The 27,300-nt window shown below is 46.6% G+C and overlaps 1 protein-coding gene across 9 annotated transcripts in view; it reads right to left on the bottom strand.

The window, feature by feature from the left end:
• The window catches only part of HELZ (helicase with zinc finger), a 2,743,493-nt gene that overhangs the window by 1,961,548 nt on the left and 754,645 nt on the right, over positions 1–27,300 (bottom strand). The gene's annotated exons all lie outside the window — the stretch shown is intronic.

Raw genomic sequence — 27,300 nt, 5'->3', positions numbered from 1 at the left:
AGCCAGAAGAGTGGAGGTAGGCGGAACAGCTTTCATATAATGTGCATAGGGGGGATCAGGAAGTGGCCCATCAGAAAACCGATTAAGATCAGGAATTCACCACGTGCCCCCCCCCCCCAAGCTCTGCTTAACAGTCTGCTTAACAGTTATGCCCCGCCCACCAAATTAGACGATGCCTATAGCCCAGTGATACATTATGGATGGGAATTCGGGAAGGAACTGGGCCAGAACAAGATGGAGCTGCAGCGCTCTGGCAAAAATTGTCTTGCTGGAGACCCGTTCAGTGTAGACTCGAGACCCAACTCCCCAACAAATCCTAAAAGCTCTATGCTGCCTCTGACTACTGCGAGTCTCCTGAACACTGTTTGGAAATTCTCAATGCGTGCAGCAAGCGTGATATGCAACACCTTTACAAAGTGCATTTGAAAGTCCTTTGGTCATCAGGACACCCTAAACTCAAACAAGGAAACTGTCAAAAGCTGTGCGTCTCCTGCTTTGCACACATTTTACTGTCATGGTGAACATTCTGACAAATGAAATGAGCATCATACCTAGGGTGCATTGCATGCTCAGAAGGAATGCCCACTGAATTACGATCTATCACGGACCTGTTTGATAAATTGGTGGTCAGCTCTGCCCCTTAGTCCCACCTGTGAGGCAAGATTGTATGTTTTAACCCTGTGGGAGATTGCACCACTTTTGTCATCTTGGAATTAGGTAACCCACCTATTGGTAGAGGTCTGTACTACACAGGTTGGTAGAGTGATTGAGCAGCCAGACTTATCCCAAGAGGGGTAAATGTGAGCTGTAGCATCGAAATCCAAACATACAAGTACCCAAATAACACTTACACTCAAGGTTTTCTAGTAAAATTATTATGTATTTATTTAACAGTCAGTTTTAAATACGCCTTCTTTAAAAAAGGGCAATATGCAACAATATAAATACACTTCATAACACTTTCTCATATTTAGAATAAGCAAGTAGATACTCATTAGTGATGCTTCCTACACACTCTTCTTACACTCGGGAGTGACTTCAATTACTTGGCATTTATAGATCACTTTTTGTACTTAGAATCGAGAGGTTGTGAAAAAGGAAAAATGCTAGGGAAGGAAAACGGTTAACAGGTTTCCGGAGCATGTGAGCAGTTTTCAATCTCCCAATGAAGTCTAGATTAGATTTTTCCCAGCAATACAAGTTAAACCTATGCACCACCTATGAGGTACAGTTGTAATCAAAGTCAATGGGTCAGAAGAGTCTGCAGGGAGCAAGGACAGCCAAAGTCAATTTGAACAATGTCTATGGAAATGAGGCACTTCTTTGGATAGCACAAAGGTGTTGTACAAAGTTGGAGAGTTGTAAAGAAATCACTGTTGGGCCACAAGCTGTTAGGCTTGTGAAAGTCAGAGCAGAGTTCAACTCTGCAAAAAGCAGCTATTGCAAGTCTCAAATGAGATAATGCAAGGTACAGGCAAAAGAGGTAAGTGCCCCTTAGTCAGGACAGTAACTTAGGTTTGGAGAAGAGGATCCAGCTGGCTTCTGTTTTGGTTGCAGTCTTGCAGATCCTGGACCTAAGTCATGGGGACATGAGGGAGAACGTCTGGAGGAGTATTGCACTGCAGTTTGAAGGTCGGCGGCGGCGGCGGCTACTGACTCTTCAGTTATGCGGCACTTTGCAGTTTCGGCTACCAGCAAATGGCACTGCAGCAGATCATGGACAGTTGGACTTCCCTTGCTTCTGTATTCCAGCACTCTGGTGAGGTGACTCGGGTCGTCCTGCTTCGGGAGGGTCCTCAGGATCTTCCTGGAGCTTCAATCCGGCTTAACGACAATGCACTCGACTATGGATTTCTCGACCAATGGCACTCAGTTCCAGAAGCAGCAAAGAAGTACAGCCAGTTGAGGAAGGTCCTCCAGCAAAGAGTTAGTTGGTCCCACCACCCCAACGGAAGAAGTTGTCCTCTCCGGATCGTCTCTAGTCAATTCGGAATTGGAGCTTCAGCACTGCAGCAGGGCTTCACCGGGCAGTTCAATGGTCAAGGAAGGGTGCAGAAAGCTTTTCTTCAAGTTTCCTTTGTCGGATTTTTTGTCCAGTGGCCGACTGCCTTCAGTTCGAGAAGCCTCGCTTTTATGCAGGTTTCTCCCATTCATGCACAGTCTAGCTGTCATTCACAGCAGGATGGCTGTCCTGCAAGGATAGCCAGTCAGCCAATCGGCAATGGGTGCATTCAGGTAACCAATGAGACCAAGGACCGGGAGTTGCAGGCACCTCCCTCGCTTCCTTCCCTGCCAGACACACTGGAGCCAGAGGCGGGTTTCAGCACTGAAGCCCGCCAAAGGCAAAACGAACAAAGGGGTTAAACCTTGTTTGGCGCGCAGAGCAAAACCCAAGAAAGACCTTACAAGCAAGAAATGGCGAAAAAAGAAGACCGGGACCATTTTGACCAAATGGTCACCCCTGGGTACACTACTGCAGCTAAGGATTCAGCCTGCGGTAGAAATGCACAAAAAGGTAGGAAAATTAAACCACTGCCCCCAGCCATTAAAGGTGGTGATGGTAACATAAAAAAATGTTACATGAGTAAGTAACCCCCCCCAACACTTCCTCATAACATGGGGTGTACTGGACCTACATAGGATAAACAAGTAAGTAATGTCAATTTCACTTTACTACTCTTGGGCACAGTAATTCACCCAAGAGAAGGTATTTCAACCTTATGAGAAATCAAGGGACTTCTCTGCGACACTGCACTGAAGGTGGTGTGTCATAATCCAAAAGTACATGCCTATGGAGTTTGACAGACTCCAAAAACTAAGAAACTCAAGAGTCCAAATCAGATATAAAATACGAGAGAGTGAGAAAAAGGTCTCACTCACTCCAGGATAAAAATTAAAAGTCCTAAAGTCCAGCAAAAAAGGCGGGGGTTCTCTAAGGTTGAAGGGAATTAGCACAGAAGAACAAGTTACTTACCAACTGTAACGTTCTTTCGACTGGATTTTCCTCCTACCCCTCCAGTTTGGGAAAATCACATGATAATATTTGAACCCGCCATTAAATCAGCTAGAGGCCGCCCAAAAGCAGGTCTTCTTACTGCAGTAAAATCAAATATTGGTTTGAGAGACGAGAAGTGGGCATCATTTGGCAGCTACATGCAACTGATTCGTATCTCAAGTAATGACTATGTTATTGCTTGCGTTAATATTTATTGGAACCACTTGGCCATTTCAGAAAAACATTTTTTCATAGACTTGACCAAATGCTTGGACAAGATCGACAGTGATCAAATGGTTCGATATATTGTAATTGCAGGCGATTTGAATATGGACTGCATGAATGTCAAAGGGGGGAAGATGAGTAAGACAAAGCCAATGGAGTTCCTTGATGCAAGAAAGGGGACTCTATATGATAAATGGTGCCATATGTGGGGATATCCCCAATAAAACAACCTGGCAACAAGGCTCTTCTACATCTACTATGGATTATATCTATACTAATTCAGAGATTTTTGATGCTGCCTTAACGTTTGAAGTATTAAAGCAGGCAGCAAGTGATCATAGCCTTCTCCATCTTTCTTGGAATCATCCATATGAATTGTGTATTAGCGAAAGTGATAACCCTACAATTGACTTAAGGGCGTCTACCAAGGGCAACAGTTATAAATGGTCTCCCCAAAATCTCAATGAGCTCCTACTTGCAGTGTCTTACCCAAATGACATTCTCAAGCCTGCTTTACAATATACAGACAGCTATTATGTAGCCGCCCTTCAATTATTCAAAAAACCATTGAAATATCTTAACACGGCACAGACTCAGCATTTACATTCTTATGATGTTGAGGTTACTAGCAGAAAATCTGCTATGAGAAGAGAAATACGACAAACAACATGTCAGAATCTGGTTGATAGGATTTCTTTGATATCCAAATGTAAAAACAAATGCAGAAACTGGATAAAACAGCGCCGCACGCATATGATGCAAGATGCTCACTCCATGCTTCACTCTGTAGAATCCAAAACTCTGCTTTAGTGTGGGGCCTTATTAAAACTGTCTATGGGTCAAAACAATCCATAAAACAAATCAATGCTGTCCGAGGAAATATGGATTCAATATTACGATTCTTTATATGCTGATATACATTATGCACGAAAAATCTGTAATTACATCTTGGAGGAGGCTCAAGACCTATCCTTTGACAATCTGGATATTGAATTTTATATCAAAAAATTAAGTAAATCCATAGCCCCCGGTCCTGATGGCCTCTCTAATGTAATGTTGAGGTCAAATCCTGAAATCTGGGCTGCTATACTAGGGGTTATCTTCAGACAAATAATCTCAAGTAAAAGAATCCCGGCCTCATGGCAAAAATCCATTATCATCCCAATTTATAAAAAAGGGGACAGACTTAAGCCAGAAAATTATAGGCCCATATCCTTGCTGGATGCGCCGGGAAAAATCTTTTCTCGTCTTGTGCTGAGAAACTTTAATAAATGGACCAAAGAAGTGAAACTTAATGACCCATATCAAACTGGCTTCATAGTAGGAGTTGGCACATCTGTGAATCTATGGGCTATTGACGCCATTAAACAGCACAAATCGCAAGTAAACCCAGACCCTTTTCATGGCCTTTGTAGATTTTCAAACCGCTTTCGATTCAGTTTCACGATCATTACTATTCGAAAAGCTAAGGGAAAATGCATGTCCAAAGTATCTAATTCATTAGATAACGCAGTTTCATGTAGATACCTCAATTCAAGTGCGCCTATCTGTGGACGGCGCCTTATCAAAATCCATTAAAACCTTCAAAGGCCTAAAGCAGGGGTGTCTACTTGCGTCAACTCTCTTTAATTATTTCATTTCTGATGTTGTGAGGAACTTTGGTAGAATCATTTCTGATGCCCCCCGCCTTGGTAAACATTCCATTCCATGGATGTTCTACGCTGATGATTTAGTTCTAATGGCGAAAACAAAAAAGGGATTACAGAATTTGCTTGATCAACTGGGAGGATATGTACAAGCAAATGAGCTAGTGATCAATATTGCAAAAACTAAAATTCTAAAGAGTGTACCCAATAAAAAGGCAAGAGCATCTCGTTCCTTGTTTTTATTGGCGGGCAAAATCCTCGAGAATGTATCCCAATATAAATATTTAGTGACGAATATAAATACTCTTAAAGGGGATACCCCTTATTTGGATGATTTGAAAAAGAAAATTGGCACTTCCATCTCTCAAGCTACTATTATAAAATGAAGATTCTGCACTTTCTCCCTAAAGCCTATAATCCTGTTTTATTGCCAAAAAGTAGTCCCGACAGTTTTGTATGGCGCGGAATCTAAACTTTGGAGAAACAAGATGTTCTGGCAGAAATTGGAAGGTCAATTTTGGAAGAGGGTCTTGCATGTACCAAAAGCCTTGCAGATGTGTCTATTGAGGTATGAAGTGGGCCTTTCCTCCTTAAATTCTATGTATATGTGGAAAATATGCAGTTTCTATCGAAAATGTATTATGGTCCAACAGGATGATTCATCGTTATTGGCAATTTTGTCTAGCTACCTGAAAATCACTGAGCATAGAGCAATCTCTACATGGCGCAAACTAGTGAGGAATATTTTGATAAAAACAGATTTCTGAAGAGTTATTAATGACGAATCCTGAGAGGGCTCAAGAAAAGATAATGATTTGGGACTGAATAAATACATATGATCAATGTCAGAGAACAAATCATGCTATGCATCATAAAATTGTCATCAAAAAAGCAAGAACAGAAAGTTACTTGCTAAAGTTCCCTGGATCGGAGGCCAGAAAATTTTCTAAGATTCAGAATGAATTGGTGGTACACTAAAAGTAATTTGGCTAAGTGGAAAATCATTGGTAAAAATCAAAACTTCTGCCGTTTTTGCGAAAAAAACAAAGTACAGAAACTTTAATTCATTTGATAGCCGTCTGCCCTGTACTCTTGCCAATGAGAATAGAGCACTTTAAAAAACATTTTGAAACACATGTTGCACTATCGGTGGAAGACTTTTGGCAACGTATCTATAATACCCAGATCACCACTATAAGAATTGCGGTTCTAAATTTCTTGAAAGCATTAAATTTAAAGGAAGATGGATTAGCGCCATCTTAATTAGTGGGGTCTGTTTTTGGGAATTATGTTGTCATTCTTATTATTATGTGTTCCTCTCTGAATTCCACTTGGCTAAATTGGTTAAATTAGTAAAACTTGTGTTAACAATTGCTTACATTTTATGTATGAAACTGTATTTTATTTTATGCTATATCTCATTGAGTTTCATAAGGAATGAATTGTGATATGTTTTAATTTTTTGTATAAATTGTATTGAAAAGTTGATTCTTTTTTATCAACTATATCAATAAAAATAAAAAATAAAAATGTTTTTTCCACTTGTGCTGCATTGCATAGTTCTTGCTTGTATTGGTGTTTATGCTTCTTTGTAAAACATTTGGTCCTTGGCTGTCTGCCGTTGGAAGTGTGAATAAGCAATACATCACGATTAGTGGCTCCACGAGGCAGAACGTGCCTTTCATTGGCCCATTGCATCATTAAAGTGAATGCATTTTTGCATTATTTTGTTGCATAAAATGTTTGTTTAGACGTTACTGCTTATTGCTTTATAGTGTCATTGTTTATAGGAAGCTGCTGGGGTTGGATGGTTGGGAGCTACACGCGCGTTGAAGAAACCCTTGAAAATTCTTGTCAGGGTGAAAGCAACAGTGTTTAATCCAAGCAGGTCTTCATGGGCATGGGCATGGAGATGTGCCCCCACTGATTTGTGGAGCTTGTACGATAGATGTTTATGAGAAACAAAAATGGTTTCATCAAGAATAAGACTGCAGAACAAATGAAGAGCTTGGTAATCGGGCCGACATGGAAGCATTGGGAATTCACTTCAGTACCCCATATACAATAGCAAGCATTGTTAAAGCCAATAAGCCTTGTTTTGCACATGTAAAGGATAACCTTTTTTGTTCTGTGGGACTTTATTAAAAACAAAAAAAATAGGTCTCTACATTTAAACAACCAGGCCAATTTGCTTTGCAAAGATCCAATGTGTCAATTAATTACAATTAAGTAACGCAAATGTGAACCTCCATTTTTATTTTTAGGTACTAGGTGGTGCTCACATCCGTAAGCTAAAACTATTTAATTGTAATGCAGCTAGGTGGGAGGTCGGATATGGAGGAAGGACAAAGCTGGTAGGGGTTTGTTTATTTACACATCCATTCACTGCACTTGGCCATGCTAATGCCTATGGCCATTCCCACCCACTTCCAGCCTCTCTTCACCCCACCATCCCCTCCAAACACATCCTCCTAGGGTTTCTGTGAGCTAGCTTTCTTAAGTAGTAACATCAAACCGTGTGCTCACAGTGCCTACCAAGGTTATTTCAAAAGTTATCTGAGCGTTAATGGTTTAATTGGAACTGTACATGTGCTGCTGGTGTAATAAAAATGTCTTTAACTTAGTGCGCCTTAAGCTACTTCATTTATAAGCAGTGTTCTTGTTCTTCACTAAAGTCCTGTTAAAACAACCATTGGCTTCACCAAATGTCTTTGCACGTTCATTAGGTAATAGATGGCCTTTGCCAGGCACAGCTGGTTATGTCGAGGCAATCCCATCATTTTTGTAGCTGGTACCATTAATAGCCAGTTAGACATGCCAGGCACTGACAAAATGAGGTACTATTTCATGCCTACACAAAATCCAAAACTGTTGGCACTGAATCCCCCACTCAGTTTACAGCTGTGAAAGTATTGTCGCAGCACATACGGTTCTCAGAAAAATATAGGCAGAACTCGGTTTCCTGAACCCTTTCATGCAAAAGACCCACTCAAATGTTACCTAGATGGGGATGTTAGAGCTTAGGTTAAATGGTCTCAGGACACTTTTGCTCCCGTGTGGCGATGTGCAAGCCCCTTTTTGATTTGGATGGAAGGAGATGAAATTACTGCTAAGAGCAGGAGAGGAGCAGAGTGTAAAACTGAGCTCAACATTCGGAAGAATAAGAACTTCATGAACATGGCCTGCAGCTGGAGAGTGGTGCAGTGAAATTAACAACGAGCTGCAAAATTGTTCTTCCACCTCCATGATATATAGGCAAGGCTGGTAGATGCCCCGTAATTTTCCTTTGGGAAGTGAATGGTTTGCAAATGCGAAGGAACCATCCACATACAGAACTGTAGTCTAAGTTTTCATAGATCCGCTATTTATTATGACACGCTCACTCGGCACATTTTAATCACAAAGATAAAATCAGTCAGCTCGTTCTATCCAATAAAAGTATAGTGCATAACGTGCATTATGGAGTGGGTTGGCTTAGTGGGTCATGTGGTTGGGGTGCGTACTGCAAGTTTTCGGTGCAAGGCTCTACCATTGTGCACAAAATACATCTTTTCTGAAAATAAAAGACTCTGGACTCCTCCCAGGGAGTTAATGTCCATTGCTAATTGCTGCAGAAGAACAAGTTACTTACCAACTGTAACGTTCTTTCGATTGGATGTTCCTTCCACATATTCCTCATCTTAGATATATGCAACTTCCAGCTTGCTGCTTTGGAAATTTTTCACCAGAGGGCGCTGTGCTCGAGGCAGTGATGCCGAATGTCCCTCAAGGGCTCTGCCGTCGAACATCAACGTCATTCGTAGTATAAAGGGTTCGAGCCGCGCCAGTTAGCTGCAGTTTTGTTTTTACAATGTTATTTGCTGCATCAGTTGACCAGGCTTTTATTGACCTTAGGCTCTGAAGGATTTTAGAGTGCAAATGGCGTAAACTGTACAGCGGTGTAGGTTGGGAGGATTGATGAGGAATATGTGGGAGGAACATCCAATCGAAAGAACGTTACAGTTAGTAAGTAACTTGTTCTTTGCATGGATTGTGTCCTCCAACGTATTCATCATCTTAGATAGGCTCCCATAGCAGTATGAATTTGGGGGAGGGATTATCAGATAAAAGAAGTTAGTCATGCACTGCGTGTAGGACTGCTTTTGCAAAAAGACCCCCTTGAAACTATGTTGAATCCAGGCAATAATGTTTCACGAAGGTATGCATAGACAACCAAGTGGCCGCTGCGCAAATGTCCTGCACTGGGACACCCCTCTGAAGAGCTGTTCCATGCCCCTAGATGAATGAGCCCTTAGTCCATCTGGGGGCTCTATCCAGTCAATTTATAACATTCAGAGATTGCTAACATTATCCATCTGGATAGCGTTTGTTTTGGTACCGCTAGACCCAATTTGTGCCCGTATATGCGACTAAAAGTTGGTCAGATTGTCGGAATTCTGGAGATATAGAAACAGAGCCCTTTTTGGGTCTAGCCTGTGTAATCTTTCTTCCTCCTTACTTGCATGCGGAGGAGGGTAGAAAGAAGATAATGTAATTTTCAGTGACAGGTGAAAGTCAGACTATTTTTGGTAAGAAAGAGGGTTTGACTCTAAGATGTCCTTATGTAAAATGGTTTGAGGTGGCTTACAAGAGAGCGCCTGCAACTCACTCACCCTGCGGGCTGATGTAATTGCCACTAGCAGAATTGATTTTAGAGTAAGAAGCCTCAACAATCAAGAATGTAATGGTTCAAAAGGTATATATGTGAGAAACTTTAGGAATGAATTTAGATCGCAGACTGATCATTGAAAAGGTGTTAGAGGACACATTTGTCAGCCCTTTCATGAATTGAATAACCAAGGGCATTTCAAAATAGGATACCTCTTCTGAGGAGCACTTGAAAATAGATAGCGCTGCTAAGTATTCCCTTTAGAGTGCCAACTTGGAGCCCCAAATTGGCCACGTGTAACAAGAAAGAGTACCATAGGAGTATTATACAGGAATGGATCCACATTCTTGTCCCTGCACCAGTTACTGAACTTGTTACACCGACACCGGCACCGGCACAAGGACTTTGTTGCTGGTCTTCTGGCCGAAAGCAAAATCTCCATTACGTCGTCTGGGAGGTCCCAATCCTTATATGGCAGCCTCTCAGAAGCTAAGCGTGAAGGCTGAGTGTTTTGACCTCTGGATGGAAACCCCCACCACCTTCCTCTTGCGAGATGAGATCCTCTTTGTGGAAGACGTATTGGAGAGCAGATGGACATGTCCAGAAGGTCCAAGTACCACGTTCTCCTGGCCCAATACAGGGCAACTGGGATCATGGTTTTCCTGAACTTTCTCAACCTCCTGATTACTTGAGGAATCACGGGGACTGAAGGAAACGCATACAGCAGTGTAAATTCCCAGTCAACCTCAAACGAGTCTCCTAGAGCTCCTCTTCGGGGAAATTCCCTTGAGCAGTACTGATCGCACTTTCGGTTGACCCTGGTCGCGAAAAGATCCACTTGAGGGGTTCCCCAAAGGGTGAAGATCTCTTGAAGGACTTCCTGAGGTAGTTCCAACTTGTGGGACACTGTGCTCTGCCTGCTCAGAGTGTCCACGCCTGTGTTCTGCTCTCCGGCTAGGTGAACTGCCGACAGAGATTCCTTCTTGTATTGCCCAGAACCAGAGCTGGATTGCTTCTTTGCACAGTGGCAGTGATCCTACGCCTCCTCTATTGTTGAGATAGTACATGGCCATTGTGTTGTCCGTCATTATCAGGACATTCTTTCCCCGTACAGAGGGCAGAAAGGCTTTCAGAGGTAGTGTGATTGCCCCGCGTCTGCATGGTCTGCAGGGTCGGTCTATCAAAGTCTACCTCAGGGGAACTATCCAGGCCACTGGCTGTTTGAAGGCATTCATATAAATCAGCCATTTTAGAATTTAGGTCTACTAATTCTTCAGGGACATCTCTAGTCCCAAATTATACTCCAGCCGGAGTAATGTCCTCTTCAGAGGATTGCTCCTCAAAAATAGAAGTCATTGATCTGAAAAAGTCTTGTCTAGGCTGTGGCTGGTATACTTTTTCGACAGGCATCGATCTCGGCTTCGACAAGGCTGTCTATTTTGGCCCAGATACAAGCATCAGAAATACGATTACAGTGAGTAATGTATTATATATTATGCATACATATATAATACATTACTCACCGTAATCGTATTTCTGATGCTTGTATCTGCTTAGATTCACATGCTGTGCATAGGCCGACATCTAGTGGAAGCTGCAGAGTATTACAGTTTGTTTTTCGAAACTCGAAAATGGGCGTCGACACAGGGTGTGCCTATCCCTAGTGTGACGTCCACTGTACCCATGATCCCTCACGCGTGTAGGACCCTCAGATTGTATTTTTTCTGACATGAGGAGTAACGTGAGTACAGATAATCCAAGCAGATAGAAAGAAAGGTAAGACTACAAGCATCCATGCGCCTTCTCTCAGAGGGGAGGAAGGGTGGGTCGCATGTGAATCCAAGCAGATACAAGCATCAGAAATATGATTACGGTGAGTAATGTATCCCTTCTGAGGCTTGTGGAATCTGTTTAGATCACATGCTGTGCATAGAATAGCGAGCAGTACCTGAAGAAGGAGGTGGGATGTGAGAAGGGTCATGAGCAAATAAATGTCTTAGAACCGCTTGCCCCACTTGGGTATCTGTCTTGGAATGGGTGCCAATGCAGTAGTGCTGAGTAAAAGTGTGAATAGAGCTCGAAGTAGCTGCTTTGCAAATGGTGTCAAGGGGTACATTTGCAATGAAAGCCATAGTGGCACCAATGCCTCTTGTAGAGCGGGCTCTTGGCGTGAAAGGCAGAGTTTTTTCAGAAAGGGAGTAACACAGCTGGATACAGTTAATAATCCACTTCGAGATCGCGCCTTTAGAGACGCAATCCCCCTCTCTGCCTGTAGCTACGGAGACAAACAGTTGGTCTGTTTTCCTTAGCGGTCTGGCCTTGTTTACATAGTAGAGGACCGCCCTACGCACATCTAGGGTGTGTAGTTTCACCTCAGCCAAGCTCTGTGGGTCTTGGAAGAAAGCCGGAAGCTCGATGGACTGGTTCACGTGGAATTTAGAAAAAGGCTTAGGTGAGAACCTACAGTGTGTGCGTAAAACCAGTTTATCTTTATGAACTGTAAAGAAAGGATCTTGCACTGACAGAGCCTGAATTTCACTGACCCTTCTTATAGATGTAATTGCTACTAAGAAGGCCGTTTTATAAGTCAGGTGTTTGAGACTGCGTTTATGCATGGGCTCGAAAGGGGGGTCCATGAGCTTAGATAGCACCACATTAAGGTCCCATCCTGGTGGTGGGTTTGAAATAGGAGGGTGAAGTCTCTTTACTCCTTCCATGAAGGCTTTAACTACTGGTACTTTCCACCACGACACCTTGTTATGGGAGGTGGTGTATGCTGACAGAGCTGAGCTGCCAGATGTACCTTTAGTGAGTTAAAAACCAGTTCTGCATCCAGTAGGTGGAGCATGTATGTGACAATCGGAGTGCAATCAACCGGGGTGATTTGCTTATTTTGGCACCAGATAACGAATCTTTTCCATTTGTCAAAGTAGCAGTGCCTCGTGTTTGGCATCCTAGATTCTTTTAGGATGTCCATACATCTCTGTGGTAAATTGAGATGTCCAAACTCTATGACCTCAGGAGCCAGGCTGCCAGGTTCAATGAGTTGGGTTGAGGATGCACCTTGTGCCCTTGGTGCTGGGACAGTAGGTTGTACCAGCCTGGGAGTCTGATGGGTTCGCACACTGCTAGTCTGCGTAGGTGTGGGAACCACGGTTGTCTGGCGCGTCATCGATTCTCTGTTCATCTTGTTGACCACCTTCCTGATGAGGGGAGTTGGTGGAAAAGCATACCCAAACATGACCAGGGCGTTCCCCAGGGAGTCTGGTTGGGGGAACCTGGATGCAAATCCTGGGCATTGTCTGTTTTCGCTTGTGGCGAATAGGTCTATAGTGGGGGAACCCCACTGAGAGAAGATATCTTCTATGATTTCTCTGTGTAGAAACCATTCGTGTTCCTCTGGAAGGGAGTCTCTGCTCAAAGCATCCGCCAGAGAATTGAGATCCCCTGGAACATGTTGAGATGACAGGAAGATGTTCCGTCTGAGTGCCCATATCCAAATTTTCTGGGCAAGCTTGGACAGATTTGGCGAACGAGTCCCCCCCTTGCTTGTTCAGATAAAACATGGCTGTAGTGCTGTCCGTCCGGATTTGCACTGACAGATTCTGCAGGTAGGGCTCGAACGCTTGAAGCGCTCTGCATACCGCCAGAAGCTTTAGTAGGTTGATCTGATTCCTGGCCACTGAGCGAGACCAGAGACCCTGAGCTGTGTGGTGGAGCTGGTGAGCTCCCCACCCTGTCAGGCATGCATCGGTTGTGACTACCGCCTGCATCTCGGGATCGTAAAAGGGTTTCCCCTTGGACAGATTTTCTCTTGTCCACCAGTGAAGGCTTTGTACAAGCGTTGGCGAAACTACCACTAGATCGTCCCACTGACCACTTGCCTGAGACCACTGTTTCGCCAACCATTCCTGCATGGGACGCATGCGCAGGCGCTCGTGGGGGACCAGGTAAATACATGACGCCATCATACCCAGCAAACGCATTGCTTTGATAACCGTTATCTGGCGACCGGCCTGATAATGCGGAATTTGCAGTAGTATATTCCGAATTCTTTCCTCGGATGGAAAGGTCAACCCCTCTTGAGTGTCTAGGATAGCTCCTAGGAACTGTTTGGAGGTGCTTGGCACCAGACTTTACTTCTTCTCATTTATTGAGAAGCCCAATTCGAAGAGGAGGTCGATTGTTCTTTGAATGTTTGTTCTGCAAATTACTGGGGTCTCCCCCGTGATGAGCCAGTCGTCCAGGTAAGGGTACACCGGGATTGCCTCCCTGCGTAGGTGTGCTGCCGCCACCGCCAGTACCTTGGTGAATACCCTTGGAGCCGAAGCTATCCCGAAGGGCAGTACCTTGAACTGGTAGTGCCGACTGTCCACCTTGAAGCGCAAGTACTTTCTCTGTGCTGGGAACATGGAAATATGAAAATATGTCCCATGTTGCCATGTTGCCTTTTTTAGGAGGGGGATTACCTCTTGGAGAGTAGTCATGCGAAATTTTTGGGGCTTGACATACTTGTTTGCAGGCCGTTCGTCCAATACTGGGCGCATTGTGAAATATTTTTTTGGCACAAGGAAGTAAGTTGAATAAATACCCTTGTTTACCTGGTGTCCAGGGACGAGTTAGATCGCGTCCTTTGCTAGCAGATTGACGATCTCCTCGAGGAGGATCTTCTGGTGGTCCAAAGAATGTATTTTTTGTCGTGGAGGATGGTTCCGGGGACGCTCTAACAGTTCTATGCAGTACCCTGTGGATACTGTGGACAGCACCCATCTGTCTGATGTGATCCCTTCCCAAGCTTGGGTGAAGTTGGAAATGCGTCCCCCGACTGGGGTTGCGTGAGAAGGGACCCTGAACCGAGCGTCACTGTTTTGGTGGAGGCGTGCCGCCGTCCTCTACTGGGGCTGCCTCTACCTTTACCACGTCCGCTTATTACCCCTATCCTTAAACCTGGCTAGACTGCTGTTTGTTATTGTTCCATGGTGTACCCTGCCCCTGGGAATAGTTAGAACCTCTCTGGGAATTTTGTCCGCGTGGGCGACGAAAATTGCCATTCCCTCTCTGATTAGGGGGTTTATTGGTTAGTTGGCCTAGGGATTTGAGTGTCTCATACTCGTCCTTGGCATTTTTGAGCGTCCTTGACCGCCTTACCAAACAGATCGGGCTCCACCGGTTTATCTAACAATGATGCTTGGGTTTCAGCTTTGAATCCAGACTGCCGTAACCAAGCGTGTCTCTTGGTAACAGTCCCTTCTGCTATTAATCTGCCGGCGTTATCCGCAGGATCAAAGGTTGCTTTTAAAATGCAACCGGACACGGCTCTTCCCTCCGCGGAAACGCGTGCCAATTGGCTCTTTAAGGGTTCTGGGGCAGAGTCGATGAGTGCCGCGACTTCTTCCCACTGGTGGCAGTTGTAACTTGCAAACAGGGTGGTGGAGTTGGCAATCCTTGCCTGGTAGGCTGAAGTGGAAGCTACCTTCCAGCCCAAACCATATAGTTTCTTGCTCTCCTTGTCGGGAGGAGCTTCGGATGCCCTTATGTATAGTGGGTCTGATTGGGCTGCCCTGAAAAGTTTCTCAATCCTTGGGTTCACTGCCCTGGTGAGGTTGGGATTTACAAGTGAAGGGTCTATTCTTCTCTGAATAGACTTGAGGATAGGGATGGCCTGCGCAACAGGTCTCCTTTCTCCTATTAACTCCTCAGCGAAGTCCCTCTCTTCCTGAGCACCCTGGGTGTCAATGTGGAAGTGTTCTGCCGCTCGGGACAGAACTTCATTCAGGAGAGGTTGATTGTCGCCAGGGGACTCGGTAACCGGGGGTTCTTTCTCTACCGGGGAATCTACTCTATAGATTTCAGGGTCTTCCTCTTCGTGGTCCTCATCCCCATAGTAGCCCGCACCAGTTTGCTCTTCCAACATGCCCAAATCTGGATCCTCACAAAAGGATGTATCCCCTTGATATTGAGAGTAGGGCTGTATATAGAAGGGGTGCAAAGACCGTGTTGGGGCTTCAAACCGGGACTTCTTACTTGGAGGTATTGGATCCTTAGAGCCTGAGGGTGCTGACCCGTCGTGAGTGTAAGAGAAAGTGTTCAGGGTTTTTTGCGTAAAAATCTGCCAATTATGACATCCTTGACATAGCCCTGTCTATGTCATCACTAGACCATTCTCTAGAACTGGGAATGACCCTTTCTGGAACTTTCTCCGCCTTATCCTGACAAGACTTACTGGTTTTAGCAGGGGTCTTTGGGGTAACACAAGACTTGTCTGTCTGTTTATGTGGAGTGGAAAGTTTTAGAGGTGTGGAAGGAGGCTGTGACTGCTTCCTTTGTTGTTTTTCCCCCTCCCCGTGGGTGGAAGAGTGTTTTCCCTGCTTTTCCGCCCCTTCAGAGCCTTCCAACACCTGGCGTCTAGGTTAGAGGGTAGTGTCCCTATCTTTCGAACGTGGAGGTAGGGACTCGTGAGCCGCCGTTACGCGGTCTGCGGGTGCCGACTCCTGGAGTTCGATCTGGGGATGGAAGTCGGCTTCGTCTTCCGACGATCGAACTTCCGTTACCTTGGGGAGCAAGGCACTCTTGGCAACAGTGGATGATTGCCTGGAGTCATGCGGCGATCTAGATCGAGAACGCCCAGAGGACACCGATTCTGACTGTTCTCTGTGTGCCTCTTTCCGAGAACTCGACGTGCGCGTCGAGTCTCGGTTGGACTTCATGTGCTTTGTGGAAGTGCTGTGGGTAGCGCTTGTGTCGCCGGGGGTCTTCCCCATAGCCGCCCTGCCAGACGACCTTCCGAGGTCGGGGACTTGCGCTTGGCTGTCTCTTGACGCCACGTTGCCCTCACCGTCCGAAAGCACGGCGTCACTGCCATCGCTGAAGGCGCCCTCCGCTGCCATGGCCTCCTGACGCCTGGCGTGGTGGGCCCAACACTGGATCGAACGGTCCTTAAATGTTTTCCATTTAAACCTACTACACGCTCTGCAGTTCGCCTCGGGGTGGTCCCTCGGCAAGCAGAGATTGCACGTGGCTTGTCTTTCAACCCAAGGGTACTTGCGGTTGCACTTGGGGCAGAATTGGAAAGGGGTACCCTTTGTACGCACCTTGTGGCAGCAGGCTGATAAGTGTAGGAATATATAAGAATGTACCTATATACCAAAGAGTGTAGAGTATGTCCACCCCCCACTCTCCCTACTTGCAGGGCAGAGGCCAGAGGTCTTCTGAGGCCCGGGCCGTGGCCAGAGGCCTTCCGAGGCCCAAATCCGTTGTGCAGCTCTCAACGGTCGATTTCTTCTCTGGGCCGGCGTCGAGTGTGGAAGTTCGGTGACTCGACGTTGGGGTGGAGATTGGGGAAAATGACAATGCATTACTTACCGTAAAAGCATTTCTGATGGTTGTGTCTGCTTAGATTCACATGCTGTGCATAGGTCCGACATCCAGTGGTCACTGCAGAGTATTGCATTTTGTTTTTCGTAGTCGAAAAGGGGACGTCGACAAGGCGTGTCTGTAACACTATCCCTATAGTGACGTGCGTTGTACCCACAATCCCCTCACGCGTCGAGGTCCCTCTGTTTGTATTTTTTCTGCCCTGAGGGAGCCTTCTATACGTGAGCGAGTACAGAAAAGAGAGAGATGTAGAAAGATGTCTATGTTCCTTCCATCCGAGCGGGGAGGAAGGGTGGGCGCATGTGAATCTAAGCAGATACAACCATCAGAAATGCTTTTACGGTAAGTAATGCATTGTCTTCTGATGTTTGTTAATCTGCTTAGAATCACATGCTGTGCATAGACTAGCGAGCAGTACCCGGAGTTGGTGGTGGGTTATGAGAAGGAACAGTAGAGAAAAGATGTCTTAATACTGCCTGTCCCACCTGGGAGTCAGATCTAGAAGGTGCATCTAGACAGTAGTGTTTTGTAAAGGTGTGCACAGAACTCCAGGTAGCCGCTTTGCAGATGGACTCAAGGGGAACATTTGCAATGAATGCTATGGATGCCCCAGTGCCTCGAGTAGAATGTGCTCTTGGCTTGAAGGGTAGTTCTCTCTTAGCAAGAGTGTAACAAAGAGTGATGCATTGAACAATCCATCTAGATATAGTGGACTTTGAGACTGCATCTCCTTCTCTTCCTGCTGCTACCAAGACAAAACTGATTAGTCTTTCTCAGTGGCCTGGTTCTTTCCATGTAGAACATGACAGCTCTGCGTACATCCAGTGTATGCAGACTTTTTTCTCCCAAGTTGGAAGGGTTTTGAAAGAACGTAGGTAGTTCTATTGACTGGTTTACATGGAATTTCGAGATGAATTTCGGTGCAAACCTTGGGTGTGTGCGTAGAACCACCTTATCTTTGTGAACTGTTACGAAGGGGTCTAGAACAGAAAGAGCCTGTAGTTCACTTACTCTCCTAATGGAGGTGATAGCTATTAGAAAAGCAGTCTTAAGAGTGCGGTCCTTAAGAGTTGCCTTGTGCATGGGTTCAAATGGGGAGCCCATGAGTCTGGTAAGTACCACATTTAAGTCCCATCCGGGAACTGGGTTAGCTATCGGAGGGTGTATTCTCTTTACCCCCTCCATGAAGGCCTTGATAACTGGGATCTTCCACCACGACACTAAGTTGGGAAGTGGTGTATGCAGAAAGTGCCGCCAGGTGGACTTTAATGGAATTGAACACTAGACCTGAATCCAATAAATGGGTCAAGTACAGAACAATATGTGTGGGAGAGCAGTCAACCGGGTTGATGCTCTTTCCTCTACACCAGATGACAAATCTTCTCCACTTGCTAGAATAGCAGTGGCGAGTATTAGGTTTTCTGGCTTCCCTGAGGATGTCCATACATCTCTGCGGGAGTTGTAGATGGCCAAATTCTATGATCTCAGGAGCCAGGCTGCTAAATTCATGGTCTGAGGGCATGGATGCAGTGTACTGCCCTTGTCCTGTGACAGCATGTTGTGTGGGCAGGGAAGTTTCACTGGGGGAGATAGGGACATCTCCATCAAGTGAGTGAACCATGGCTATCGGGGCCACTAGTATCATGGTAACTTGTTCCTGGTGCATCTTGTGCACAACTTTGTTGAGAAGGGGAGTCGGGGGAAAAGCGTAAACAAATTTCCCTGACCATTGAATCGACAGACCGTTCCCCTTGGACTGGTTCTGGGGGTACCTGGAGGCGTAACTTTGGCATTGTGAGTTCTCCAGAGTTGCGAACAGGTCTATTTCGGGGAATCCCCATTGCGTGAAGACGTCTAAGACGATGTCTTCATGCAATCGCCATTCATACTCTTCGGGCAGGGGGAAGTCTCTGCTGAGTTCGTCTGCTAGCAGATTGAGTTCCCCTGGTACGTGTTGTGACAGTAGGAACATGTGTCTGAGAGCCCACCTCTATATATTCTGGGACAACTTGGACAGTCCTGGAGAGTGGGTGCCCCCCTCTTGTTGATGTATTACATGGCTGTGGTGCTGTCTGTAAGGACCATCACTGTCTTCGTTTGTAGGTGTTCTTAGAAGGCTTTTAGTGCTTTGAACACCGCCAGTAGCTCCAGTAGGTTTATGTGCTTGGATGCTACGCTCGGAGTCCACACTCCGTGAGCAGTCTGATGGGATAGGTGAGCCCCCCCATCATGGAAGGGATGCGTCCGTGGTTACAGTGGCCTCCACCGCGGGTGTGGCAAAAGGTTTCCCTATTATCAGGTTTTCCTTTGTCCACCACCGTAGCGAGAGAACCAAGGCCTGCGAGACCACCACTAGATCGTCCCATTGTCCGCTGGCCTGACACCACTGGCTGTTGAGCCACTCTTGCATTGGGTGCAGGCGCGCGTGAGGTACCAAATAAATACACAACGCCATCATTCCTAGCAAGCGCATTGCTTTGCGCACCGTCACCTCTCGACCTGCCACATATTGGGGGATTGAAACAGCATGTTTTGGACCCTCTCGTTGGAGGGGAAGACGAGGCCGTCCTTTGTTCGAATTAGAGCCCCTAGGAATCGTTTGACTTGGGTGGGGTCTAAGCTGGACTTCTTCTCGTTGATGGAGAAGCCCAGCTGGAACAAAAGGTCTACAGTCTTTTGGGTGTTTGAGAAGCATGTCTCGTAAGAGTCCCCTGTTATGCGCCAGTCGTCGAGGTAAGAGCATACTGGGATGGATAACCTGCGCAGGTGGGCCGCTGCCACTGCCAGTACTTTCGTGAATACCCTTGGAGCAGATGCTATGCCGAAGGGTAGCACTCTGAACTGGTAGTGTTTGCCCTCCATCATGAACCTGAGGTATTTTCTGTGCGCTGGCAACATTAAAATATGAAAGTATGCATCTTTCATGTCCAGTGTCGCCATGTAATCTCCCTGTGATTCAGTGGGATCACCTCCTGTAAGGTCACCATACGAAACCTTTGGGGTTTGACAAACTTGTTCGCTGGGTGCAGATCTAATACAGGGCGCATAGTTGATCCTTTTTGGGTACAAGCAAGTACACTGAATAAATACCTTCCGTTACTTGAGAAAGAGGCACAAACCTCTATGGCTCCTTTTTCCAGCAGTTGGTCCACTTCTTGGAGAAGGATGGCGAGGTGTTCTGGTGTCATGCGGCGTCCCCTCGGGGGTCTGTATGTTGGGGAACTGTTGAACTCTATACAGTAGCCGCGGGCTACGGTGGAAAGCACCCAGCGGTCTGATGTTATTCCCTCCCATGCTGGAAGAAAGGATGTTAACCGGCCCCTTCGCGTCACTTGGTGATGTTGGTGGCTTGGGAGCCTCTGGGGGTGGAACCGCGGCCTCTCTCTTTGCCACGGCGTTGACCCCCTCTGATTGTACTGGCCACTATTTCCTTGGTAGTTGCTGGCAGAATACTGTTGGTTTTGTTGCTGGCGTTGGCCACGAAAAAAGCGCTGATTACCAAATCCCCGCCTGTTAGGGGGTTTTGAAATTTGGTCTAAGGTCTTTATTGTGTCAAATTCTTTCTTTGCGTTCTCCAGCGCGTCATCAACTGCTTTCCCAAAGAGGTTGGACTCCTCTATGGGCTTATTAATAAGGGACGCTTGTGTTTCTGCCTTAAAGCCGGAATTGCGAAGCCAGACGTGACACTTCAGCAAAATTCCTTGTACCAAAGTGCGGCCAGCCGTTTCTGCTGCATCGAGGGTATTCTTGACGACCAGAGAGCCCTCGTTAACTGTAGCCAGCAAACGAGTTCTTAGGGGTTCGGGAGCTTCTTCAATGACCTGTTTAAGCTTTTCCCATTGAGCATCAGCGTAGCTTGCCAATAGTGTGTTATTATTGGCAATTCTGGTAGAGAATGCTGCAGAGGTGGTGATTCTCTTGGCTAGGGCATAAAGCTTCTTCCCCTCTATCTGGGGGTGCCTCGCTGGTAGATAGTGGGACTCCGGCCCTTTTCCTGGTGTTGGTCACGACCAGGGAGTCCGGGATTGAGTGACCCTTAATATATAATGGGTCTGATTGAGAGGGAGAGAACAGTTTCTCAATCCTCGGATTGACCCCTCTCACCAGTGCAGGAGTGGACAAAGAAGGGGTAATACGTCTGTTAATTGAGGCGAGGATGGGGATAGTTTGGCTAGTGGGGGGGTTTTCTTTGATAATCCTCCCCACAAAATCGGTGTCTGGGGTGACCTCTCCAGTTTCAAGTTCAAAATGTGCTGCTGCCTTCTTCAGCAGTGCATTGAAGGTGGGTTGATCATCAACAGGCGAAGGGATCCTGACTGGTGTAGTGTTACGACTGTTCTGTGTAACCGAACTGCCGCACACTTAGAGAAATCAATACCGGGAACAGCTATGGCTCAACCCGAAATCGGGACTTTCAATATGGAGGATCTGGAGACGGTAAGCCGCGCTCTAGTTGTTTTCACTCCTCACACCGCGGGACTAGCCCCGCCTCCAAGCTTCCGGAATGGTACTTCCGGCAACAGGATCCTCTGCACTACGCGTTGCTTCTCTACTCAGAGTCGCGCTGCGCATCGTAAGTTTTCGCTATCCTTCGCTAAACTTCCTACCTGAAGTAATTCCGCAGCTACCTCCCCGAGGATCATTCTTCTCTCACCTAACTTCTTTTCTTCTTACCCTTCCGTTTTCTTGGACTCATCAGAATTCAAAGTCTTCTCGAGCACAGCGGATAAACGGAAGTTCACCTACCTGTGTTTCCGACTGTCCTCTCCGGTAGTGTCTTTGTTTCTATCAAACTTTCGTTCATCAAGTCTCTCACTAGGATTCCCTCCTTGATCTAACGTTTCTATTTTATCCATATCAGCCTTTCAGTATCTTTGAGCCACAAGCCTTTCACCTGGCTCTGAACAATCTTTTCCTTGGGCTGTCACCATCCGGTCTAATACCAACCTTACCTCCGACTGACTAGAACTCCTCAGTAGAACATAGGCTTTTCAGGGTAAGATCCTTTCTCCTTCCCTACCACTTTACTTACTCCATTTGATATCTTACTCATCTAGATTCTATTCTTCTCTATCAGAAACCACCTTGACAAGATTCCGGAATTCAGCTCAACTAGGGTTTCCCCTCCACCACTCCACCAGCTGCTACAGGAATCCACGCTCTCTAGCAGCTCCTCACGGGGTTTTTCCCTTCGGGGTTTCCCTTCGGGGTTTCCCCTGGGGATTTCACCTCAATCTAGCCTTGGGCTGGATTGGGGAGGAGTTTTCAGGTAATTCCCTCTAGCTTCTAGTTTCAAGAATCCCGATCACCACAGAGGTAAGTGTTATTCTCATTTGCCGAAAGATAATTTGTGGCAAGCAATCTTATTTGTATAAAGTTATTACATGTAGTTTCAGTAGACCCGATGACTACTACTGCTACTGCCTGTGTCTGTAGACCTAGCTGGTGACTGCCAGGGATTTGGGTCGCCCTCGCCTGTGTCCTCCTGGAATCCCTCCTCACCTAAGTTAGTGTCTTCGTGAAAACCATCCTCTTCTTGTTGATCTTCAACATAGGCGAACTCATCTTCCTCCTGGAAGAGGGTGTCTTCCTCAGTGAGGTCGTAAGAGTATATGTCCTCCTGTATGGGGTTATAAAACTTCTGGTATTTAGCCCTTGGACTCTCCAGGGGTGCCTCCCTTGGTCTCTTGGGTGCCCTGTCTTTTGGGATGGACATGAACCTGTCTAGTTTATCCATACAGGTCTGGAACCTTTCAAAGGTCCACTGAGGTCGGCCAGGACGGTCTGGGAATGAAAAAGTAGTTTCTTCCTCCTGTAGTAGTCTGGTTCTGTCCCATAACCTCGAAGAAAGTGAGCCTTCGCCTTCTGAGAAGCCTTTTCGCTGGCTAGGGCCTTCCGGCGGCGGCGGCGGGAACTGGCCTGATGGGTTTTCCGGCGCTTTCGGCGTATCTTTGGCCTTGTGCGCGGTTTTCGGAGTCTCACTCGCCGTACGTCTCTGGCCGTCCTTAGATATGCGCGCGAGGCTTTCGGCGATCATTCTCTCTTCCGAGGGATCGGTCGCCGTCGCGCTATGCAACGTGGAGTCCTTGCTCGTCGAGTCCTTGCTGGCAACGTGAGCGCTCTTACGATGCGCGCCGCCGGAGGTTTTGGTGTTAGCGCCCTTATCTTTAGAATGCCCAGTCGCCTGTCGCGGAGGGCCGATGACCCTTACGGTCGGTGGAAGACGCTGGTGGGCCCGACGCCCCCGTTGGCGCTATGGCTGCCTTCGTCTTCGACGAATGCGTGCCGGGGGGTATGTGCTTTGGTGTTTTTCCGTGTGCGTCCTTGTCGCCGGGGTGTTCATCCCCATAAGCTGGGCGTGAGCCGGGCTTGTCGGGCCGGGGACGGACGACTAGGAGCGTGAACGCTCCTTTGAGAGGTCTACAACCTCCGTTACGGGGGCGTGTAGTCACTGTCCTCGTCACATTCGACGGCAGCGGGCGAGGAGTCAGGCCAAGACATGGCGTAGGCCACTCACCTTTTGACCCTGCGGTCTTTTAGAGTTTTGGGCTTTAGTAATTTACAGGCCGCACAGCCGTCCTCCTGGTGATCGAGGGGTAAGCAACGGTTGCATCGTTTGTACTTATCCTTCCAGGTATATTTACCCTTGCAAAGCAGGCAAAACCTAAATGGCGTCCTCTCCATAGCTGAGGGCAAGAAGTGTGACTACGACCTCGAAAGAGAGGGAGGGGAAAGAGAAAGGCATTCTTAAAGAGAAAGAAAGACCACACAACCCCACTCTCCCTACTGTGTATGGCCGGTGAGGCCAGGCCACGTGTTCGGCAGCGCCGAAGGATCCCCTCTGCTCGTCCTTCCGTCGAAGATCTTGCACGGCGGAGAAACAGCTCTGCGTCGAGGGAGGGATCTACGTTATTGATATTAATAACAAACGACCAAAGGTCGAAGAAACTATTTGGCAATGTCTCTCAAGGAGCTCCGCATAAAGGCGACCAGTAGCTGGGTGGAAAAAAACAATCTGAGGGACCTCGACGTGTGAGGGATTGTGGGTACAACGCACGTCACTATAGGGATAGCGTTACAGACACGCCTTGTCGACGTCCCTTTTCGACTACGAAAAACAAAATGCAATACTCCGCAGTGACCACTGGATGTCGGACCTATGCACAGCATGTGATTCTAAGCAGATTAACAAACATCAGAAATAACGATATTTTGCAAAAGTATGGCTAAGGCCAGGGAACTCCGCGAAACAATCGGAGGGACCTACACGCGCGAGGGATCATGGGTACAGTGGCCGTCACACTAGGGATAGTATTACTGGCACGCCCTGTGTCGACGCCCATTTTTGAGTTTCAAAAAACGAACTAATACTATACAGGGTAATTAACAACTTCGGGTGGACAAAATGGCCCTTGCCTGTCAGTGAGATCAACTGTTTTCAAAATAGTGTTAACCACATACTTGGCTGGAGGGCAGGGCTGCTAACAGCCCGTAAGCCCGAGCCAGGTAGAAATGTAGCATTCCAGCCCCGTGAACCCATGATAGTGGCATTTATCTCTACTAGCCCTCAAAGCTGCTCACTGGGGTGCCGATACTTTTTTGTTGTTTTTAAGGTAACTAGGGATTGCACAATTCATGATTTAGTTGAAAAGGAATTACACATGTCCTGGAGCTGCGCAGGCAAGTGGGTGTGCGTAGGGGAGATTGAGGTGTTGCACTCCAGTGAAGACTCCACCTGGGGCGCTGCCTCCAATGATAGGGTGAAGGCTGGGCAGAGGCACAGTGGGCTAGCATGACATGCAGGCAGCTACTTGAAGATTGAGCTTGCATTCCCAGCACCTGGATTGGTCTGCCCTCTCCTGTAGGTGCTAGTATATAATACAAACATAATCGTAGAGTAAAGCAAGCTCTTGAGGCTAACTACAGTGTATGGGATTGCAGTACATCTGTAGCTGTACAGCCTGGATGGAACTATTGATCACTACGTTGCATCTTTCACTTTGCATAAACATCAGATTTGTATATTCATGATGCAAGAAGAAAGAAAGTAAGAAACTAAACAGAGTGGGTGATGTAGCAAGCAGGCAACTGGGTACACTTGGTAGAATATTGTAGTTTTTGGCCACCTCCATTTCAGGCTAGCTGGTATAAAGCAACACAGTGATAAACTAGAATCTCAAGGAGTTTGGGATGCGCTCATCGGTTGAGCACCAGTTGCACAGATGAATGCAACTAGGTGTGCCATTAAAAGCATTTGGCCATGTGATATTTAGATACACTTAACTAAACTTTACTAAAAATCATGGATACAATGTAGTTTTTTACAGTAGCAGTATTGCAACTGTGCAACAATTTACATTTTTAGGAATGTAATTGCAGGACATGCAGAACTATCTTTTAAAAAATCAACTTGGCAAATACTGGTCTTTGCCAAACAGGATATAGTTAGCTTACTTCTGACTTGCAATTATTTGAAAAATAAAGAACTTTCCTTGGCGAGCACTTCCACATAGGCCTATGACAGTTTTAAGAGTGGAGGAGATGGTTACTGCTGCACTATCTTTCCATTAGCCCCTTTGAACTTGCAGTGATCAGAGAAAAAAATCATTGATTGATCCCTGATGGCAAGCGAGGAATGCAACGTGAGCAGTCATTGAGCAGGGTAAATTAAATAGCTAACTGTGCTAAACAAGTGTCAATTTAATTAGCAAACCTACTAAATTGCATAGAAAATTGCTATGGGACACTGCTTATTTAATACCTTGTACTGGGCATCCTTGTGCGTTTTTCTGGACCACACCCTCCATGTCCCTTTCTCTGGCTGTTCTGTTCTTCCCTCTGCAATATGCTTGGCCTCGATTGGCAAGCCCTTCTCGTTCTTTCTCACTCTCAACGTCGGTCTCTGTTCTTATCCCTGAGTCGGTCTCTCCAGTCTCGACTCACTCTCGCTCATCCTCTTTGTTCTTTCTATCCTTCTTGCTCTCCGGTATGCTTCTCGGTACCCTTCCTGGTGCCCTTCTGCCTTAGTTTATTTCTGACACCCTGATTATGGTAGGGTCCACCATGACATCAATTCCATGACTACAGCTGTTCTGGTATTTTTCCTGGTAACTTGTAACGTTCTCAGGAGCTTCTTGGTGCCAGTACCTAAACCATCAGGGTAGTTTGAGGTTTCGCAGTAAGAGTCAACCTAACCACAGAACCCACGTGTACACAACCCTCCCACCTTAGTTGGCAAGAGAGGTCTACTTGTGATATGCAGGCAACATCAAGGCATCCAAAAGGTTGAAGGGGGTTACGGAGAGGTTGTGGAAAGGTACAGTGAAATGGGGTAACTCAGAAGAAGTTGAGGAACATGTAATGGATGGGAAGGGGGACAAACTGCCACTCTTTTTCCAGAATGCCACTCATTGTTCAAATACTCTACAGAAACCTGTAGGTCACTCGGCTCTTGCCACCTGTACTCATCACCTTTCTCATGTAGTGTAGGCTAAACCTCCAACAACCAGACCGATCAATAACAATCCCCTTGGGATAACTGCTTGGTACACCCTTTTGTGAGTAGAACAAGAGCTTGATTTTAATACAAAAAGGAAATGGCGACAGGGTATTATGTCCTCTGCCGCAGAGCACTCTGTTTTTCTAAGCAAACAGCACGTTATAACTGCAAAAATCTTCTATGACGCACACCAGAGTGTTCATCCCCCCCACCCTTATTGACTGCCACCTATATACATACTACCGATTACATATGAACCCCCAGTTCATTGGCCAACTTCTCCACCTGTGGGTTTCAATCTCTTTACCTTGGACTGCTGTTGATTGGTTAGGTTACTGAAATCACTGCCCTACCCTGAGGCCTAATCACATGATGTGCACCCGGCCATTATCATGAGTTAGTCAGTGGCGTAACAGTGCGCCCCACTGCAAGTTGTTGATGGGGGTCCACATGGCCACTCCCCAACACTGCTGCTCAGAGCTGCCCTCAGCCTGGGTTATTACGGCACCTTGGCACTGCCTCTGAGCACTCCAGACCGTGCACAGAAATGGAGTGCTAAAATAAACTGCTCCTGTGCTGTCTACCACCTGCACTACTGCCATGGCAGACACAACAGCAGACATGGTGAAGACTGTCCATCAGGCGTTCAGCTAGTACATTGCTGTGCGTGCGTTGCACAACAGACATGCACAGCAATGGCAATCCCTGCCTTCTGCCCCAGCTGCACAAGCCCTCAGCCAGCTACACCATAAACCGTCAGTGTCAGACCGCCTTCCCACTCGAGAGTCGGAACGTTAGGAAGCCAGTCTTGCAACCAGAGCCTGTCAGACTAGAGGAAGGTGAGTCCGGGTCTGCACTTCTAATTTCTCCCATAGGCATAGCTGCACCTGTGCTGCTCATCACTCTGGCCCTG

This window comes from Ambystoma mexicanum, chromosome 3q (genome assembly GCF_040938575.1).
Source record: "Ambystoma mexicanum isolate Mex_15411 chromosome 3q, UKY_AmexF1_1, whole genome shotgun sequence".
In the NCBI taxonomy this organism is placed as follows: domain Eukaryota; kingdom Metazoa; phylum Chordata; class Amphibia; order Caudata; family Ambystomatidae; genus Ambystoma; species Ambystoma mexicanum.
This window is presented reverse-complemented; position numbering and strand designations above follow the sequence as displayed.